Source organism: Pongo abelii, chromosome 16 (genome assembly GCF_028885655.2).
Source record: "Pongo abelii isolate AG06213 chromosome 16, NHGRI_mPonAbe1-v2.0_pri, whole genome shotgun sequence".
In the NCBI taxonomy this organism is placed as follows: Eukaryota; Metazoa; Chordata; class Mammalia; order Primates; family Hominidae; genus Pongo; species Pongo abelii.
The window spans coordinates 75,856,520-75,875,694 of record NC_072001.2 but is presented as its reverse complement, the minus strand read 5'-3'; the positions used below and the strand labels follow the sequence as shown (position 1 = coordinate 75,875,694).

Genomic DNA, 19,175 nt, shown 5'->3' with positions numbered 1-19,175 from the left:
CCATGGGGGCGAGGGGGCATTCAAGTCACACCTCCAGCCCACCTCAAACCACCTCAGGAGGCCACCACCAACTCACACAGGCCAGCTGAATTGCCACAGTGATCCCAGAACAGCACAGCCCTATCCTTCAGATGAATAAACAGAGGGAGAGATGCATCTCACAGCCAGGAGATGGGACTCAGACCCAGGTCCAGCTGCAGTGCTGCCTCGATGGCTCTGCCTGCAGCTCCTCTGGGACTCAGTTCCCGCTAACAAGTGAGCACTTGAGTACAGGTGAAATAGGTGCTATTATTCCCATCTGGCTGCTGGGGAAAGGGAAGACAGGCACAAGTGACTTGCCCAAGGCCAAAGTGACAGGGCTGGTTCAACCCCATCTGTCTCCGCCAGCACATCCCCATGGCAGAGGCTATACTGTGATCCAAACCTGGAAGGTAGCACTCCTTCCAATATCCCACCCAGGGCACAGAGCATGCAGCCTCATGTTTGGGGAGGTGACAGTGTGGGGAGGTGACAGTGTGGGAAACAATCCGGCTAGGCCAAGGTCTCATGGAGCCCAGCGTTCCCTAGGGCCAGGAGAGCACTGGAGCCCACGCCGACACCCATTGGAAACCTGGAATCCGCACCTGCAGGAGATCAGGAGAGGAGTTCAGCCTCCGATGCCCTTGCAGCAAGGTGAGACAGGCACAGGTGGGCGCCCTGCTTCTAACCAGCCTCAGGTGGGCAGGAAGCAGATCTCCTGCCTGACCTTCCTCTCCTGCCTCCCCCAAGCAGAGGGGAAGGGGCAGCCACCCATCAGGCCATTGCCCAGATTGAAGCCGCTGAAGCTAGGTCCCAGCAGGTGAGTGTGACTCCTGACTATCCCAGGCCCGGGCCAAGGCAGTCCTGTCTCTGGTGGGGACCTGGTAGACAGGAGATGTGATGTTCCCGAGTGGCTCTATAAACCTCTTATTGAGGATAGTCAAGGAAATGGGCAAGACCATAATACTCAGCCAAGAACCTGGCAGGCACAAGGGGGACCAGGGGCAGGTAAAAGTCAGTTTGGGCCCAGGCCTGGCCCCTGGAAGGCTGGTGGACGAAGGGCCAGCCATGGTGAAGGGGAATGGATGGCCACAGGCTGGGTGGTCAGGGCTGTCAGCTCCTGCAGCCCCTGCAGAACGTCCGCCCAGACCTGGCTCTGCACTCAGCCTTCTGCCTGGAGCCACAGGTGCCTGGACACTGGCCTCAAGTAGGGATGGTGGTAGGAAAGGCACTTGTGGCCACATGTGCACACCTAAGCATGGGACAGAGGGGTATCGTGCCCCAAAGAGACCATAGAGGTCGAGAACTTAAGCAGATGTGACACCATCAATAAACCCCCTTGTCCTGGGTCACATCAATTAAGTCAGAGCCTACCCTGACCCTGAAGCTGCAGCTCAGTCTGGTTGAGACTCACAAAAGAGATGTTAGTGCTGGGCAGAGGGCCTGGGCCAGCCTGTGATGTCCAGCAAAGCTGTGGGCTGGACAAGAATCTCTGAAGATTAGTCCAGGACAAGGCTGTGCCTGGGCAGGGAGTGGGGACAACGCCCAGCGGGCAGGAGGCCTAAGGACCTTTAACTAGGTAGGGTGCCCGATCAGGATATGCAGAAGAGAAGGTGGCAAGGCAGCATTCTGCCCGAGGCCAGGCTATAAACCTAGGGACTGCCTTGTCTAGCCTAAACCATGCTGCCGCCCAGATGCCATCATTGAAATGTGAGGCAGGGCTGGGAGAGCCCCCAGACCCCTCATCCCTCCTGCCCCAAGCTGGTTCCCATCCCTCACCAGAAGGAAAGTGAACTCTTCTATGGGGCACAGCCTGCCAGGTTCTCTATCACCTCTTAGAAGGGGCAGCGGGGAGGGGGGCTGCAGCTGGGTGAGAAAGAACCCGGGTCCACTCTGTCCCTACCTGACAGGTGACCTCTGGCAAGCTGCTTTCTTTGCCTGGGGCCAAGGAGAGTCACAGGGGAGGAGCCAGGTTAAGAGGGCTCCACCCTGGAGCCAGGAGCTACCCACAGAGAAAACCCCCCATCCTCCCAATTCTGCTCTCAGCTCATGCTGCTGGGATAACATCCTCCCCATCAGAGAGGCTGTGGGAGGCAGAGGCTGACCTTTGCTCCTTCAGGCACCTCAGTGGGTTTGGGTCTGCTTTCATCATGATCAGGGAGTGGGTCCCTGGGATCACAAAGGTGAGGGGCAGCTTCTTGGGCTCCAGGTGCTCCAAGGTAGACCCTGAAGGGCACCAGAACTAGAAGGGTGTTGGGGAGGCTGGGCAAGATGGCTCAGTCCTGTAATCTCAACACTTTGAAGGGCTGAGGTGGGTGGATCACGAGGTCAGGAGGTCGAGACCATGCTGGCTAACATAGTGAAACCCCAGCTCTACTGAAACTACAAAAAATTAGCCAGGCGTGGTGGCATGCACCTGTAGTCCCAGCTACTCAGGAGGCTGGGGCAGGAGAATCACTTGAATCTGGGAGGCTGAGGTTGAACAGGGCCAGGACCTGAGCTCTGCCTGGCCATGGTGACTCTGAGCCAGATAACCCTACATTAGTCTCAGTCTGTCACTCTCTCTCATGGGGGATGTCAGCATTACCTCTAGAGTCAAAGTAGGTAAGCCAGGGTAACCAGAGTTCCCAGTAGGGAGCAAGACCAAAGGATTCAGGAGTCGGGCCTGTCCCGGAATGTCAGGCTGGACGAGGGGCTCTGTGAAGCTGGGGCAGCCGAGGGCCTCCCTTCAGGTTACAGGCATCTGGGTCCTGGTCTAGACCCTCATATGCCATCCAGAGACCCAACCCTAGGGACAATTCCTCCCAGGTTGGTAGCAGAGAGTTGATCCTTGTACTCACCCCACCAAAAGCTCTGAAATGAGGGGGCCTGTGGGTGGGGGAAAGACTCTTCAGGAAAAGGATCTCAGGGTCAGGGAAGGTTTGAGCTGGGCGTTAGGGCAGCCAGGGAGATAGGTGACAGGTCGCCTCACAAAGCCTACCAGAGAATGCAGGAGGGACACAGATGTAGCAGTGGGAACGTTCTGGAAGACAGCAGGCAGCCTCCCACTCACCGATGGGGCCGAGTGAGGTCAGGTCCACACACCAGGAGAAGCTGGTATCCACACACCATTGCACTTGGTTTCTTGTTTTAGAGACAGGGTCTTATTCCGTTGCCCAGGCTGGAGTGCCGTGGTGCAATCATAGCTCACTGCAGCCTTGACCTCCTGGGTTCATGCAATCTTCCCACCTCAGCCTCCTGAGTAGCTGGGACTACAGGCGCATGCCACCATGCCTAATTTTATTTTTTATACAGACAGGGTCTGGCTATGTTTCCCAGGCAGATCTCAAGCGATCTTTCCACCTCAGCCTCCCAAAACACTGGGATTACAGGGACAAGCCAGCACTCCTGACTACGCTGGTGCATTTTGGCTGCCATGGTGCACAGGAGGTATGAGCTGGGGGGCCGAATCTGCTCCTGGACCTCTACTCAGGCCTGCACACAGACTGATCCCTGGGCTGCAGGGAGCAGGTGTGGTGAGAACAGAGTGAGCAGAGCAGGCTAGCCAGTGATGGAGACCCAGGCTGGGACTAGGAGAGACAGGGCTCCAACCCTGGGCCTAGTGGCCCTGCCCAACCCCTTGGGGCCAAGATGACTTCCTAGGAAGCCAGGCATGGAGGCCAGCATGCACCTGAACTGAGGACAGAAGATTCTGATGAGAGGGAGGGGGAGGCCTCTGACATAGTTTGGATGCACATATCGTGTTGAAATGTGATCCCCAATGCTGGAGGTGGGGCCTATAGTGTGAGGTGTTTGGGTCATGGTGGGGGATCCCTCATGAATGGCTTAGTGCCCTCCCCATGGTAGTGAGTGAGTTTTCTTATTTTTTTTTTCTTCTTTTTTTTTTTTTTTTTGAGACAGAGTCTCACTCACAGCCCAGGCTGGAGTACAGTGGCACAATCTCTGCTCACTGCAACCTCCACCTCCCAGGTTCGAGTGATTCAATGAGTGAGTTTTCTATTAGTTCACAGGAGAGCTGGCTGTTTAAAAGAGCCTGATGCCCCTCTCTCTTGCTTCCTTTCTCACTATGCGACATGCCTGCTCCCTCTTTGCCTCCTGCCAGGAGTAAAAGCTTCCTGAGGCTTCACCAGACGCCTAGAGATGCTTCTACAGCCTGCAGAAATGTGAGGCAAATAAACCTCTTTTATAAGTTAACCAGTCTCAGGGCCGGGAACGGTGGCTCACGCCTGTAATCACAGCATTTTGGGAGGCCGAGGTGGGTGAATCACTTGAGTTCAGGAGTTCAAGACCAGCCTGGCCAACCTGGTGAAACCCTGTCTCTACTAAAAATACAAAATTAGCTGGGCATGGTGGTGCATGCCTGTAATCCCAGCTACTTGGGAGGCTGAGGCATGAAAATTGCTTGAACCTGGGAGGCAGAGGTTGCAGTGAGCTGAGATCACGCCATTGCACTCTAGACTTGGCCACAAGAGCGAAACTCCGTCTCAAAACCCTGTTTCTACTAAAGATACAAAAAATTAGCCAGGCACGGTGGTGCATGGCTGTAATTACAGCTACTTGGGAGGCTGAGGCAGGAGAATAGCCTGAACCCAGGAGGCAGAGGTTGCGGTGACCTGAGATCTTGTGACTATACTCCAGCCTGGGCGACAGAGCTAGACTTCATCTCAAAAATAAATAAATAACCCAGTCTCAGGTATTCCTCTAGAGCAACGCAAAAGGGACTAACAAGCCTCCACGCTTGGTGTCCACTGGACCTGACACTCAGGGAAGGGCTGGTCTTGACTCTGCCATTAACAGCCAGACTATGACAGAGTTGTTCCCCTGCTCTGCCTCAGTTTGTCCTCTCTCAGTTGAGCAGAGCAGGGATAATTGCTTCTCATGTGGGCCACAGGACAAAACAAAGTCCTGAGTCCCACAGGAAGGTAGGTGGGCTATGTCCAAGGGAAGACAGACCTGGGGCAGTATTTTATGTTCCCGAGGTGGCAGAGGGACATAAAGAAGATGCCTCCTTTGTGGGCAAAGGAGAAGGGAAGATAAGCAGAGAGGCGCCAGACACCCGCCTCACCCCCACCTCCCCCACCCCACACCAGGCCCATTCCCACTTAGCCCCCAACTCAGGCAGCACCGTTCTCCTTACGGTCAGCGTTGACTTCCCAGGCAAGCTGAAGGAAGCTGACAGCTTGGATTCATCAGAGACAGCACGTAGTGTAGGTGATGTGCAGGATGGAAGTGGAGAGGGGACACGGGAACCGTGGTGTCAGGTTGGGGCTGCCAACATGATACCTGCCCAGGCCGTGGGCAGACCATGCTGCTCCACCCTGCCAGATGTGGCCTCTAATACTAAGGTGTCCGAGTTCCAGGCCAGGACTGGAGCCAGACGCCCCTTGGGGACAGGGGACACAGTCCACATAGACATCACCTGTGCTTTGGGCAAAGCCAGATGGACAAATGAATGAAAGGGGCCCTGCTGGAGGGTAAAACTGGGCCTAGACTACTCAGACCTGCCTCTGGGACAGGACGGTCCCATCCTTCCAGTAGATTCCTGAGCTGGAAGCCCACCCAGCCAGGGAGTGGGAAAGGGGTGGCCTGCAGTCTCCCTTGAGTCTGTAGCCCCTCCCACCCAAGGGAGCTCCATAAAAAAGATGCAGAAACACCACGTGCTCCTCCCAGCTGCTGGCTGCTTCCTGGCATGGCCTCCAGGACCCTGGATGAGTCAAGATGGGGCTGCCAGCAGCTGGGGGCAGGAGGAAGCTGGGTCCCCAGGGTGGACGCCTAGCAGGAACATGCAGGCGTGGCGAGTGATGGGCCGTCAGGGCTGAGCCCCTTCAGCCCAGGGGGCCTTGGTGACACGCCTGCTGCTGAGCTCAGCCCAAGGAGTCAGGGCCTGGTGCCAAGCAGCCTCTCTGCCTGTGAAGACAGTCCTGGGATCATCAACCCTCTGCCCAGGGCTCAAGTATCCAGGCTGTGGAAGGGCCAGCAGTCAGAAACAAGGAGGCCGTGGGTGTGGGTCCCCAAGCAGTCAGGGACCTTGGTGGACAAAGCCCCTATGAGGGGGATGAAGGGGAAGGGAGACTGAGCTGTACCTCTCACCCTGAGATCTGTGGTACCAGGCTCCAAAAGAGGCCCTGGGAGAGACCAGCATGACAGGAATGCTACTGATGCCTTTGGGCATCTACTCTGAAGGGCTGGGCCAGCCGGAGGTTTAGGGCCCACATCAGAGGGGTGGGCCAGGTGCCACAAGCAATGAGGCTTCGTTTGGTAGAGCTGTGACCCTCTTCATCCTCTCCTGAACCCAGCTGACCCTCGTCCTCAGGCCTCTGCAGAACTTTGGCCAAGTGGTGGTGGAGGAATTCCGGTGGGTCCAGGGTGGCCCTGGGTGACCCAGGGCTCAGACCAGGGTTCTGGGGTTGAGGGCAGGAGGCTGGAAGAGATGACCTCCCCTAGTCCCCCAAGGCTGCCCAGGCCCCTGAAGTCTGTGATGATCCTCCCACCAGGCCAGACCCACTGACCACCAGAATGGGTGCCACCTTCTTCAGGGTGGTGCCAGCCCAGGCCCTTGTGTGGGATGGTGCACGCCAGAGTCTGCACACCCTGGGGGAGGCAGACGGCCTCTTGGTAGACACCCCTGCTCCCACGTCCATGCTCACTCAGGGCCCTGCTCCAAGTGCTTGGCACTCACACCTGCCTCCCGCCCTCCATGCCACATGTATCGGTCTCATTTACAGAGGGGGAAATGGTGGCCAAAAGCCTTCCCCAGCACACACAGACCACACAGAGGTCTTAGGTGCAGCTGAGGGGTCGAAAGTCTCTGCTGCCCCTTCTGCCACTCGTGCTGCCAGGGACCACGCTTTGGAGAGGGAGGAATGAGAGGGAGCTGGGTGCTCACACATGGGGCATGGGGGACTAGGGAAGGGTCAGCCAGGAGGAAAGGGCAAGGTCTGATCCTGTATGGACACATCACAGAGCCCATGGATTCAGGAGACCCAGGGCCACGTCCCAGCTCTGCGGCTGCTCGGTATGTGACCATGGTTAAGTCGTCTCCCTGGACTCTCCATGCACTTTGTGTGCTGCGTGCACTTTCTAGGATGAGTCCGGACCCTGGCTGGCCTCATACTGCGTAGGATGCAGACCCCAAGTGCTTCTGCAAGGGGCTTTGCTTCTCCTCATAACAGCGGCACAGGCTGGGCACATGCTCTGGCGGTAGAATGGAGTAGCTCTGGAGGTAGCATGTCGGGGCCTGGCTTGGGTTCCTGGCCCAGACATGGCAGGGTACACCTCAGGGTCACAGGGCCTGGCCCGCTCTCTACCAGCCCTTGGCCCACAGGCTACCCAGCTGCCCACCCACAACCTGTACCTTGGGGCAGCCCCAGCTACTGCAGTTCACTGGACAAGGATTTACCATCGACACTGTGCTTGGCCGCACTGGAGAGGATGAAACTCAGCACTGCCACTGTGGCCTTCACATCGCCTGACTCTGAGGGACCCGTGGGTGGGACAGGGGGTGTCACTGTGGGTCCAGCCACCTCCCTGTTGCCCTATTAACTTCAGCTCAAAGCCCCCAGGCCTCCTGGCGCCACAGGCACTGCTACTGCTCCACCAGGAGCTGGCAGAGGACAGGAAGATGGGACTGTCAATGTCTTTCTTTCCCTCATGCTCTTCCACTAGGGAAGGCAGGTTAAGGATGCTGCTGGGATGTGGGGGGGTGGGAGGGGGGTCTGTACCAGGCACCAGGCCAAGGTCCCAGGGTTGCCTGGGGCCTGTGGACTCAACAGGGTACTCACCAAACTTGGTGTCAACCGTGAGCTTCAGGATCTTCTCATACTATGGGGAAAGGAGATCTTCAGGGGGTGCCAGGCCCCTGCTCACAAGCCCCTCACCCCTAGCCTGGATCCTGCAATAAGGAATAGACAGGCTGGAAAGAAGGAAGGGAGGTGACCAGAGAGGTTGAGAGGCTGGTTCACCCGTGTCCCTGGGCCTAGTGCAGAGTTTCAAGTTACTGGGGGTCATAAGGTCATGGGACAATGGGGTGCTGGGTCTTGTAGTCACATCAATCCCCTGTCCCAGTAGCTCCTTTAGTACCTGGCTGCAGAGCAGCCGCAACTTCACAGAGGACTGCGAGGGAAGTCCTTATACCAGCCAGGCTGGCAAACCTCACCCCTCCTTCCTGGGGACTGGCTCAGAGCAGGCCAGCCACTGATCAAGGTCACAAAGCATGGTAGCACAGGCTGAGAGTACTGAGGCCTTAACCCCAGAGAAACCTCACCATCCTCTACACCCACAATCCCCAGCCCAATGCCCTTCCTCCACCCAGACTAGATCCTGTGCACTCAACCATCTTGGCCAGCGTGCTGATCTCTGCCAGGACCCAGTCGAGACAGTCCAGATCACCACAGAACCGGAACCTCTGCAAGGGAGGGAGGCAGGTAATCAGGCTGGAGGGAAGGCTAAGGTGTGGCCAGGATCCATGTGTCTCCCACACTGCTGCCCAGCAGGGATCCCGGTCCCCGTCATAGATGGATAACCTCTGGCCACTTGTTCTCCTCTATCACCAGGCTGTTGAGTAAACTCTCTCACTGACCCACCCTGCCACCAAGCCCTGCTCTGAGGTCTACTCCAGGCATCCATCTGCTCAGCAAACATCAATAGAGTGCCTTCTCTGTGCTAACTCCCACTCTAAGTGCTGGGGGTACAGCAGGGGACAAAACAAAGTCCTGGGCCTCACAGAGATAAGTGACCTCTCTCACCTCTTCCCCATACCCACACAACTCCAGCCACTCCGGCTTCCTTGCTGTCACTCAGGGACATCAGCCTTTCTCCCACCTCCATGCCTGCTGCACTCTGCGTGGCTTGCTATCCTTTATTTCATTCCACTCTCTGCTCAAGTGACAATTCATCAGACCAGTCCCCCCCTCAATTTTTTTTTTTTTTAAGACAGAGTCTCACTCTGTTGCCCAGGCTGGAGAGCAATGGCACGATCTTAACTCACTGCAACCTCCGCCTCCCGGGTTCAAGCAATGCTCCTGCCTCAGCCTCCCAAGTAGCTGAGACTACAGGCATGCACCAACACGCCTGGCTTTTTTTTAATTTTTAGTAGAGACAGGGTTTCACCACGTTGGCCATGCTGATCTCGAACTCCTGACCTCAGGTCATCTGCACACCTTGGCCTCCCAAAGTGCTGGGATTACAGGTGTGAGGCATTGCACCCTGGCAGGCCGGCCCTCCTTGATCATACTTCCTAAAATAGCCCCTCACACGAGGAAATTTTGGGGGCCAGTGGATATGTTCATTAACTTGATTATGGTGATCCAAGAGCCAGGAAGATTTGGTCTTTAGTTGTCCAGCCTCATCCTTCCCTAACCTCCAGATGATACTCTCCCAGCTATGGGAAATGCATTCATTCCTGGGGAGCCATGCTCTCTCTCACCTAAGTCTCTGCACATGCTGTTCCCTGTCTGAAGACACACACCTCCCACCCTTGCCTCCCAACCTCTGGTACACAAACTGTACTTCAGCCAGCCAGCTCCTGCCATCTGCCTTTAAGGTTGATGGCATCCTCAGGGAGCCCCCTCAGCACTACACACAAGGCGCAGTTAGGTCTCTGCCCCTGGAGCCTTAACTATGACTCCAATTCAAGCCTCCCATTTCCCCTTCCCTCGGCAGCTCAAGTCCTCCCAGTGCCTAGTACACTTCATGGTATAGACTAGGCGCTTAGAATGTACGGATGGATGGATTGGATGGAGGGATGGATAAGTCTCAGGCCCAAAACTACTACTTTCTGGGTCTGGAAAGAGCGGAGGGGCTTCCTAACAGTGTGGAAGAGTGAGCCTGATTCTAGCACGTTCTTGTTCAACTCCCACAGCAGGGCTGGGGAACGGGGTGTCCTTGGGAGGTCCTCTTGTGGCTGGGGAAGACCTGAAAGGACTCCCAGCTCCAGACAAGCCCCACTTCCTGCCCCGGGAGTCAGGGTCCCTTCCTTCCGCCAGGGAAGCACGGGGTCTCTAAGCCGGCCGGCCTGCGCTGTCTTACCCGCCCCCACCCCCTCCCCCGCGACTCCCTCTCAGGAGCGGGATGGCGGTGGACTTTTCTCTACCAGACCCGCAGCCCTCACGCCCGCGCACACTGTGTTTGCGGAGAGGCCAGCGCAGACAACCTCCCCCTACTTCCGGAGCCACTGGCGCCCCCTCATTCCCGCTGCAGAAGCCCATGCCTGGCTTCACCCCTGGTGCCTCATCATCGCGCCAGGAAGCCAGGGCCCGGGAATTTCTTTTTCCGGTCGCGTGGGGTCCGGTGAGTCGACGATCACATGACTTGGATTAACGTCCTCTGGGAGGACGACGAGCTGTTCGAGTGAGGTTGAGAGTGGACCGAAGCCCGCTGGAGGTGCCGGGGGCGAAATGCTGGCGTCTCCTCCTCCGTCTTCCAGAATCCTTCCCTGGAAAAAACCAGCGCCAACGACCCGTTTAACTAACAGTGAACGTTATTTTATTTGTTTAATTTAAGGGAGTAGGATCCCGGGAGCCAGGGGAATTCGTGTCATTGCCATGTATTCCACTGTTAAGCGAATAGCATTATACACAGCTGCGGGCTGTGGCAAAAGACATTTTAAAAACTATTGAAATCTACTACACATACAGAAAATTGTACCTATTAGAAATATAAAGCTTAATAAGTTTTCATCAACTGTAGACCTCACATAACCAGCACCCAGATAAGGAAATAAACCAGATAACTTCTTTAACTGCAGGATATTTTATTTCATGTTGATGAATCGTCTAGGTGCCTAGCAAAAAGGGCTGTCGTAATTAACATGCTCAGGAAAACTCCCCGCAGCTTCAACAATAGATGCTTATCTTAATTTTTGCCAATCTGATGGGGAAAAAAATCGATTGCTTAGATTGCAATGGTAGGCTCCTTACTGATAGCTTTGAGCTAATGGGTAGTCTAAAACAACTACCCAATGTCAGTTTCTGACATTGATTTGAAGAGGCAAAAACAAAAAGACAAAACAACAACAAAAATACATTAGAGAATAGACTAATAACCAAAGAAGAAATTGAACACAGTTGTCCCTTAGTAACCTCAGGATATTGGTTCCAGGACCCCAGAGATACCAAAATTCACAGATGCTCAAGTCGCTGATATAATATGGCATAGTATTTGCATGTAACCTATGCACATCCTTCTGTATACTTTAAATCATCTCTAGATTACTGTAATACCTCATACAACATAAATGCTTTGTAAATACCTGTTATAAAGTATTTATAAATTTTTGTTTTTTATTGTTTTACTTTTTCCAAATATTTTTGATGCACAGTTGGTTAAATCCAAGGATCCAGAACCCAAGAATACAGAGGGCTGATCATAGTTTGAGCTCTTCTCAATTCCATGCCTATCCCATGCACCAGGTGCAGCTGGTTTCATTCTTGCAGGCTTTCAAGTTTTCAAAAGACAGAGCTCACGACAAGTAAACTGCTCTATAGAATAGAAAGAAATGGAAAGTGTCCCAATTCATAGTAAAATTGAGCTCATTTCTGAAGAGTTCTTTTACAAGTCATAAGCACTAGCCTGTTGAAAACAACAGTGTGTTAAGTTACTAGACTATCCTACACCATGTCAAACAAAAATTTTAAGAACATAAGATCTGTAATCATAGCACTTTGGGAGGCCAAGGCCAGTGGATCACTTGAGCCCAGGAGTTCTGGACCAGCTTGGGCAACATAGGGAGACCCCAGTCTCTACAAAAAATTAGCCACTTGTGCGGGTGTACACGTGTCATCCCAGCTACCTAAGAGACTGAGGTCAGAGGATCTCTTGAGCCTGGGACGTGGAGGCTGCAGTGAGCCATGATGGCGCCACTGTACTCCATCCAGCCTGAGCAACAGAATGAGACCATCTCAAAAAAAAAAAAAAAAAAAAAATGCTGGGTGCAGTGGCTCATGCCAGTAATCCTAGCACTTTGGGAGTCCAAGGCAGGCAGATCACCTGAGGTCAGGAGTTGGAGACCAGCCTGGCCAACATGGCAAGACCTGTCTCTACTAAAAAAAAAAAAAATATATATATATATATATATATGGCAGGGCGTGGTGCCGGGTGCCTGTAATCCCAGCTACTTAGGAGGCTGAGGCACAAGAATCACTTGAACCTGGGAGGTGGAGGTTGCAGTGAGCCGAGATCGCACCACTGCATTCCAGCCTGGGTGACAGTGAGACTCCGTCTCAAAAAAAAAGATGTAAGAATGGCTCAACTTTTGTTTCATCCTATCAATAGCTTAAAGAAGAGAAAAATGGATAGATTTGGAAGACCATTTTTTATTTAAAAAGAGAAAATTAAGAACAGATGAAAACTGTCTTAAGAGTATTTGAAAAACAAAACAGCAAATTTAATATCAGACACACAAAATATTTAAATTCAGAAATAAAGGTGGGTGGCATGCCCTTTTAATGTCATACTGGAGCATTGATTCATAGATATTTGTTTTACAAATAAAGATTATTTGACTATTTAGAGCAATGGTTCCAACACATTAGAGTGCATCATCATCACCTGCAGGGCTTGTGAAACCGGCTGCTGGGCCCCACACCAGTTTCTAACTCAATAGGTCTGAGGTGGGGCCTGAGCATTGCATGTCTGGGTTCCCAGGTGATGCTGATGCTTCCAATTTGAGACCATGCTTTGAAAACCACTAATGTAGGGGAATATAATAGAGAATATGTTTTGAATATACTTGGGAATATGTATATATGTTAACTTACAGATTTCTGTCCAGTAGAAAAGATAATTCCCAAAGATGACAGTTTTATTCCCTATACGGCGTTTTTTTTTTTTTTTTTTTTTTTTTTTTTTGAGACAGAATCTTATCTTGCTCTGTCGCCCAGGCTGGAGTGCAATGGCATGATCTCAGCTCACTGCAGCCTCTGCCTCCCGGGTTCAAGCGATTCTACTGCTTCAGCCTCTTGAGTAGTTGGGACTACAGGCACCCACCACCGCGCCTGGCTAATTTTTGTATTTTTAGTAGAGACAGGGTTTCACCATGTTGGCCAGGCTGATCTTGAACTCCTGACCTCAGGTGATCCACCTGCCTTGGCCTCCCAAAGTGCTGGGATTACAGGCATGAGCCACCACGCCCGGCCTCCCTACAGGATATTTACAAGTTTTGTCTCTATCTCAGAATGCATTTCAGAATGCCCTTCCTGGAGCACTGCAGACACTGTTTCTCAAAACACTCCTTGAACTAGCTTCACCGTGTTGCTGACTCCCTTGTAAATTAACGAAAATATCTTATACATAGTCCTTCATTATTTGTATGAAAGTCAAGCTTTTCATATTGTGAAAATTATACTTCAGGTTGAGTGCAGTGGCTCATGCCTGTAATCCCAGCACTTAGGGAGGCCAAAGTGGTGGGATCATTTGAGGCCAGGAGTTTGACACCAGCCAGGCCAACATGTAGAACCCCATGTGTACTAAAAAAAAAAAAATTAAAATTAGCTGGGTGTGGTGGCACACACCTGTAGTTCCAGCTACTTGGGATGCTGAGGCACAAGAATTGCTTGAACCTAGGAGGTGGAGGTTGCCATGACCTGAGATCGTGCCACTGCACTCCAGCCAGAGCCAGAGCAAGACTCTGTCTCAAAGAAAAAAAAAAAAAAAGAAAATTATACTTTGATACAGTATGCTAATATAAAGGGTATGATATGGTTTGGCTCTGTGTCCCCATCCAAATCTCACCTTGAAATGCAATAATCCCTACGGGTCAAGGGTGGGACCAGGTAGAGATAATTGAATCATGGGGGGCAGTTTCTCCCATGCTGTTCTGGTGATAGTGAGTGAGTTCTCACGAGATCTGATGGTTTTATTATGGGCTTTCCCCTTTGCTCGGCTCTCCTTCTCTCTCTTGCTGCCCTGTGAAGAGGTGTCTTCTGCCATAATTGTAAGTTTCCTGAGGCCTCCCCAGCCATACAGAACTGTGAGTCAACTTAAACATCTTTTCTTTGTCAATTACCCAGTTTTGGATATTTCTTCATAGCAGCGTGAGAATGGACTAATACAGTGTACTAATAACAGCCCAGACAGTAGTATGCAGGTACTACTACACTTTGATGCTAGAGGTATTCCCATTAAGGTCAGGAGCAGTATGTGCTATCATTACCATGATCTAACATTGTTCCAGAGGTTTTTAGGTCAGCAGTTCTCAACTGGAGGTGATTTTGCCTCCCTGGGGATATTTGACAATATCTGAAATCATTTTGGCTGTCACACTGAGGAGTGCTACTGGCATGTAGCAGGTGGAGGCTGGGGATGCTGCTAAACATCCTGCGAGGCACAAACAGCTCCATAACAAAGAATTATCCAGCCCAAAACATCAATAGTACTGCCGTTGAGAAACCCTAGTCTAGACAAATAAAACATGAGAAATCCACTAACATAAATGTGGGAAAATAATAAACTAGTATTTGCCAATGACAGTCTAGCTAGGAGGTCTAAAAGAAGCACCTGAAGAACAGTTAGATTTTGCAGGGGCTGCATGGTGGCTCATGCCTGTAACCCCAGTGCATTGTGAGGTCACAGTGGGAGGATCTCTTGAGGCCAGGAGTTCAAGACCAGCCTGGGCAACATAGTGAGACCGCATCTCTATCAAAAATTAAAAAATTAGCCGGGTGTCATGGTGCACTCTGAGAGTCCCAGCTGCTGAGGTGGGAGTATCGCTTGAGCCCGGGAATTGGAGGCTACAGTGAGCTGTGATCGTGCCACTGTACTCAAAAAAAATTTTTTTTGAGACAGGGTTTTTCTCTGTTGCATATGGGGTCTTGCTATGTTGCCCAAGCTGGTCTTGAACTTCTGGCCTCAAGCAGTCTTCCTGCCTCAGCCTCTGAAAGTGTTGAGATTACAGGCGTGAGCCACTCCCCTGGCCTTAGGAAATAAAAATAAAAAAATAAATTACAAGGTGTTATGTGGCCAGTTGAAAGATGTTGGAAACAGTTATGCATGTGACCCCGCTGTAACCAGTTATAAAAGTATCAGGATTAAGAAATGTACTGTGTCTGGCTTTCCCAAGTTTAGGTTCCTGCTAAAAGAATAGATGGATCTTTTCTGCCTCCGCTCCTCACCTCCCTGCAAGAACGAGGACTGTGCATTTTGACGGGAAGGCTCTTACCTCTGGCAGGCCACAGGGGGCATGCAGAGCCTTTCCGCGTGTGTTTGCGTGTGTTTTCTGGGCAATCGGATAGAGATCCCCTGTCCAGGCCTTTGTTTAGGATATTTGACCCATGGAGGAATGAGGGTGGAATCACCTGGGAGGGGCAGAGGCTTTGACTGGAAGGAGGAGTAACCTGAACTCCAGGTTCTGGGCCTACACTTTGTTCCCATGCAGCATCCCGTTAGTGGTGACTGGGGCCTGGAAGTCAGGGGCCTTGGTGGCCAAGTGTTGGGTGGACAGGAGGAGCTGAGGGAGGTGAGGGGCATCTCTCCAGCACTGCCCCCCGCCCCGTCCCCAAATCAGTGCCCTCTGATGGCTCAGACACAGCCCTGGCCACCAGCAGTGCAGGTCAGGAAGGGCAAATGCAGTCAGCATGGATCTGCTCCATAGTCTCTGCCTCACTTCATCTCGAGTTGTAGGGAGTGAGTCCCCACAGCACTAATATGATATCCTGTCAGCTGAGAACATTCAGCTTGATTTAGAAAGATAAGGTGGGACATCTCTTGGGCATGGCGTGTGGAGCAGTGCCATCCCTCTGTGGCAGCGAGCCAAGCAATAAACCAGAATGTGCAAAACCTGCGTCCCAGAATCACCATTCCTGGAGGAAAAGCCTATATTGTCAAGATGCCCACTCCTAAATTAACCCAAACTTTCCACCCAGCCTCGAAAAACCAGTAGAACTTTGACATTAATACAGTAACCCTCAGGTCTATACAGAAATGTGTAAGAATGGCCACATACTATAACGTGCGGTCATTGAGAGAGAAGAGCCCATCAGAACAAATGGAACCAAGTCCAGAAACATGTCTGTCTAGGGGCAAGATGCCAGCATGTGTGTCAGCCAGGGAAGAAGACCAGGGGGAGATATTTATTAAGATTTTAAACCAGGCTCCGTAGCTCTGGCCTATAATTCCAGCACTTTGGGAGGCTGAGGTGGGAGGATCGCTTGAGCCCAGGAGTTTGAGGCAGCAGTAAGCTATGATCGTGCCACTGCATTCCAGCTTGGATGACAGAGCAAGACCCCGTCTCTAAAAAAAAAAAAGAAAAAAAAAAAAAAGAGTGCTCAGATGTACCCTTACATGAAGCCACCTTTGGCACAGCTTCCAAGACTGGCGAGGCCTCACTCAGGACCAGGGGGCCCAGCTGTAGCTCGGTTTCCACCACCTGAGTGGCACAGTGTCCTCAGTCCAGTCTCTGCTGGGTCTCAGATCCCCCGATCATGCCCCTTCAGCCCAAGCTCTGCCTCATTATGGCCTCCACTGACCACAGCCTCTTCCACCTTGCCAAAGGGACCCTTAATCATGTTCTCCAGCCCACAGGAGTGCCTGCTTCTTCAGGAAACCCACCCTGCTGGCTCTGGGCTCTATGTAGGAGAGCTGGGAAGGCTGGATCCTGCCACTGAGTTTAGTCTCGGGGGTCTCCACCCATGCTAGGCTTCCACTGATGGGACATAAGTGGCCAGGGGTATTCTTTACATCCACACAAGAGCCACATGGTGACCAGGAGTGGGGTTCTGAGAGGTTAAATGACTTGCCCCGGGCCCCAGAGCTGGCTAGAATTCCTGCACTGCTACAACCAAGGCCGCGTTTGGGCCTCCCACTCAGAGACCTGGAAACCCCTCTCCATCTACCAGGCTGGGAAACACATGTCTGCTGCAGCTTCCTCCCAGTGACTTACAGCAGCTGCAGATTTCTGGGGGGCCTTCTACAGGGCCCACCGCAGCAGGGAGCCAAGAACTCTTACAGAGCCCTGCGTTCTCTCTCTGCCCCCTTCAGCTCCGAACTCATACTAGCTGCTCTGATTAAGAACAGGCCTTGGTGAGGGTGTTGGGGCTCTGGTCAGTAGCCCAGGTCTTCAGGAATCAGGTGATGTCAATCTGGAGAGGAGGTACCTGCTGGGGGAAGCAAGCATGGGCCGGGGCCCTGGCCCTTTGCAGGGGCAGCCCCTCTTCCTTCCCAGGGTCCCCTGAGAATCTGAAGGCATCCAGGGTAAAGTGCAGTTTTCAGCTATGTCCTGAGGTCCAAGAAAGCCAAGGAGAAGTTGCTCTACCTGCTGTCCACCAGGCACCCCAGCAGAGAACAGACTCAGCCTACCCCAGCCCAACACCAGATCCCAGGGACTGATCCACCTGTAAGAGGGCAGCATGAGACTGCCCCCATTGTCCCCAGAGAGTCCCCTCAGTCATGGGCTCTGACCAGGGTGCAAGTGGGCCCAGCAGGCTGGCCCAGCATGGGTGTGGCTGACCACTGGTCCTCTGAAGAACCTCAGGGGCTTGTGGCAGCTGGTGTGTGTCTGGGCTTGGAAGTAGAGGATGTCCCCCAGCCAGAAGGCAGGGGACACTTGTTTTACATTCCAGTCCTCTGCAGGGACAGGGACCCCAGGCTCTGGGCACCCCAGCTCTGCCTGCCCTACCCACAGCCTACCACTGTTTGATCCAGGCAAGTCACTCCGACTCCCACAGAGGGAGCCACCCTTCCCACCTCCTGATGTTTGCCCGCACCAGTCAAGTTCCATTTTGGAAACACCCTCCGTGTCCTTGGGAAGGCACCTCCTCCTTGACTCCTTTTCAGAGCTATCATCCCCACTTCCATTTTCTACATATCATTCGATGCAGAGACCAGCTTCTTCCCTGGGCCAGGGCTGCTCTGGAGGCAGGGAGGTCGTGGTCAGGCCATGGGGTGTAGCAGAGCACCGGGTATAGACCAGGCTCTCCAGGTACACCTGGGCAGAGAAGTCAGAGGCCCACAGGTGAATGCCCCTCCTTCTGGCCCCACCCACCTCACAGGCAGACAGAAGGAGGCTTCACAAGGAGGTTGAGGTAAACAGGGGAGCCCGGGTCACCTCTGTCTGATCTCCTGCCCTCCTGGGAGAAAGCCAGAGGTCTGAGCTGGGAGGTATCGTGAGCCCTGGCCCCGTCCTGGTTTCATTGATGAGGCTCAGGGAGGGGTGGGGTCAGCCCAAGTCACTGAGTCCATAAGGGAGGGTTCTGACCATAACCCAGGACCCTAGAGCTAGCTGAGGCCGCATGCCTTTCCCGTATAGACCAAGGTAGGGCTTCTGGCTTCTAAGGCCGAGGCCCAGCACACCTCTCGCTCCCCTTGCCTGCAGCTGTTGTCACACATCAGAAGTGAGTTTTTCCCTGAGGGGCTGGAGGCACAGCTCCTTGGGCTGGACTGGGTGGCCAATCCAAACAAGTCCCTCTGTGTCTCCACCAGCCAGGCCTTCTCATGCCACACAGCAGCTGGGGGCACCAGGATACCCTGGGGGATTCCAGGGACGAGCCCTCCCTGAGGCTCCCACAGCAGCACTGCCGCCCCCAGACCCGCCAAAGCCCCGTGTCCATGCAGCCCTCGAGAACCTGGCCCCTCACACACACCTGCCCCACTCCTCACACCTGGCTTTCCTGTGAAAAGTAGAACTGGTTCCACCTGGGCCAGCTGGAGAAGGGCCTCAGGAAATTGCCATTTTGGGGATTCATTCCAATCATCCATTCATTTATTCACCAAATACCCACTGTCCACCTTTCTGTACCAGGCCAGGGGTGATGGGTCAAGTGGAACACATGTCCCAAGCTTTCCTCTCTTTAGAGACAGGCAGGTGGACTCTCAGACTATGAGGTGCCCTCAGGGCTAGGGGGTGCCCAGGGCTGGATACAATGGAGGGCCTCGCCCACAGGAGGTGCTGGTGGGTACGGACGTGGAGGCCACCACGGGGTGAGGGTGTCCAGACAGAGGACCTAGCATGTGCCCAGGCCCAGGGTGTGACCTGGGGCAGGTGCAGGGCTGCTCTATCTGGAAGGCTTCCTGAGTCTGCCAACGATAGGCCGTGGCTGGATCAGGCTTCATGTCTATTTTTAACATTTAATACCTTTTGATTATGTAACTAAACATTATTGTGATAAAAATTATGAAATATAGAAGTTAAAAACACAAAAGACCAGCAAACCCCTCCTCTCCGTAAG

The 19,175-nt window shown here is 53.1% G+C and overlaps 1 protein-coding gene across 1 annotated transcript in view; it reads right to left on the bottom strand.

The window, feature by feature from the left end:
- Window positions 1-10,252, bottom strand: part of LOC100442707 (golgin subfamily A member 6C) — a 29,041-nt gene extending 18,789 nt beyond the window's left edge. The window contains exons 1-2 of the mRNA XM_054531637.2: window positions 10,137-10,252; window positions 7,800-7,909 (exon numbers count right to left, since the gene is read on the bottom strand). The gene's annotated coding sequence lies outside the window, so the exon portion shown is untranslated. The remainder of the gene's footprint in view (window positions 1-7,799; window positions 7,910-10,136) is intronic.
- Window positions 10,253-19,175: the final 8,923 nt, after the last annotated feature.